The sequence below is a fragment of the Penaeus chinensis genome, chromosome 27 (assembly GCF_019202785.1).
Source record: "Penaeus chinensis breed Huanghai No. 1 chromosome 27, ASM1920278v2, whole genome shotgun sequence".
In the NCBI taxonomy this organism is placed as follows: domain Eukaryota; kingdom Metazoa; phylum Arthropoda; class Malacostraca; order Decapoda; family Penaeidae; genus Penaeus; species Penaeus chinensis.
In genome coordinates this window covers 17,648,418-17,650,917 of record NC_061845.1, presented here as the reverse complement: position 1 = coordinate 17,650,917, position 2,500 = coordinate 17,648,418, and the positions used below count along the sequence as shown (strand labels likewise).

At 35.4% G+C, this 2,500-nt stretch overlaps 1 protein-coding gene across 8 annotated transcripts in view; it reads right to left on the bottom strand.

The window, feature by feature from the left end:
- LOC125039474 (endophilin-A-like) overlaps window positions 1-2,500 on the bottom strand; it is an 88,760-nt gene that overhangs the window by 10,665 nt on the left and 75,595 nt on the right. The window lies entirely within an intron of this gene.

The window sequence follows — 2,500 nt, the reverse complement described above, 5'->3', positions numbered from 1 at the left end:
AAACTGCACACACAAGTTACACCCTCATTACAAGAATCCATGGCATCAATGCATACACTCCTAAATACTTTCACATCTGGGGTTCAACCACACTGGGACATAGTTTCACTTGAAAGGGTAATGATACAAGCATATCTGAGAATGACAAACACCTGAAGATACCCAAACTAAGGAACTCCCACATTGCAATGACACATACATAAACAACATATATGGGATTTATACACAAACAAGAAAAGAAACACCTATATTAGGCAGGACATCAGAACCTGGGGGGTACCCACACTATGGGTGGGGGGAAGCATCCACATTAGGGGGACACCCACACCAGGGGACATCCACACCAAAGGGACAGTCAATCACACTGACTGACACCCCAACAACATCCAAGACTCCAGACCTTGCTTAAGAAATTTCTGATACAATGTTGAGTGGCATGTGTTTGCTGAAGAGAGGTGACAGGGAAGACTGATGGACTATGAAAATTTTGATAATAGAAATTGAGAATCAGAAATACCCACTGATGAAACATCAAGAACCAACACAGTCCACTCTGTTGGTCAGCACCTAAAAGGTTGATTAATATAAACAATGAAGAGAGCAGCAGAAGTCTACAGAAACAGGAAGCTGAAAGAGAGTATTTTAGATGGCTGCACTATACATCTGCAAACAAAGAACTAACACAAATAAGTGCAGTCAAGGGAAAATTGAAAAAAAAAAAAAGTTCAACACCAAACAACACAGAATAAACTATAAAAAACAAACAGACACACAAAAACATACAATCTTAAAAAAAATACACACATACAAAAACAAACACACACACACACACACAAAAGCATATCATATATCATATGGGAAACAATAATTTCATATAAATCTATGAGCTGCATGAAGTAAATGTAGTGACTTTACAGTACTTGATAATAAGTGGCAAATAACTGACAAATATTTGATACATATTAGATGCTAGTCTGGGAGGTACACCTTAATCCACACATACAAGGATGTAAACTGCTATCTCAGTTAAAATCAACTATATCAACAGCTAATGTCTCTTAACCCATGACATATTCAGATAATGAAAAAATATAAGGAAAAACAATGAAGGTCAATCAAAACTTGGATGACTTTACTTCCCTTCAGGAGATTAAATCATCATTCAAGGCCAGAAATCCAAAATCTTATATTAACTGTTCTCTCAAACTCATAAAGGATGCCAATGATCTTACCTTCAATTGGCACAATTCAGGGTAAAAGACTTTCTTACACAATACTTGATACAAAGTTACCAAAAATGTGACAAGCACTTTCAAGCTATATCTACTTTGGAAGAGGATATGCATAGAGAGCTTCACAGAGAACTTTCAGTGACACCTACAAAAAACCCATTATATAACCAAATGCAAACAAGCAAATGTGCAAACACGCACACACGCACACACACACACAAAATATAATGCAGTACTCATAACCCAACTGAACTAAAAAATAAATAAACTTAATCATGTCAATATCATCCTGAAAGTATTTGGTGATGCAACAAAATGTTATAAAAGTACAGTATTTTCTCTCATTTCTTCCACCATGTTTCCATTTCCTCATTATATCCATAACAATAAGAATACCATCTTTTGTGTGCATTTCTCAAGATAGTGGTTTTTGCTTCAGCAACCTTTGCTAGCGTAATTAATCAAAATTGACTGAGATCTCCACAAGTTTGTTACCAATGCTGATGAACTGAGTTCCCCATTGGGAACTATGTATGATAGCCAAGCCATCTACATTACATTTTATCTGAGCAAGTGGTATTTTTTTTAATTCATCATCAAAACACTACTAAAGCTGAACCTTTTTTCAGATAGTTACACTAATGACGGAAAAGAGAGAAAAGAGCTTTAACCTTTGACCACAGAATTAAAGTTCAATGGCATTTCCCTTAACCCCTTAGATCTGGCTGCATTGAGGATCTGTTTCATAAAGGACTTTCCTTGTTATCCTCAGAAATCCCTTTGGCTTCCTCTTTACATATTCATGTCTCATTTTGGCTTCTCAAGATGAAAAGACAAGGTGAATGGAGAAATGACAGATTTCATACCATTTTACAACAATCTTCAAAAGGACAGAATTCTTCAGAATAATCAAATGGTAATTAGGTACTTTGCTCATTTCTGCTCAGCTACAATCTCTTTGCTAGAAATTGGTGAAATAAATATTGAGGATTATACAATTTTACCTTTAAGGGATCACAAGTCTTATCATAATCTAGTAGCTACAAAATACTGCAAAGGTGCCATGGAATTAATCTAATTATAATAGGATTCACCTTACTGCAAAAATATTGCAACTAACATCATTATTAGGGCAAAGACTCTAATTCTTCCTCATATCAATGGCAAATTTCTGACCAGGGTCTATGATTACTAAATCACAATTGATAGGTCAATTAAATAATGGGTTTTCATATGAACATACCTTTCCCTGTCCAGTAAGCAGGATA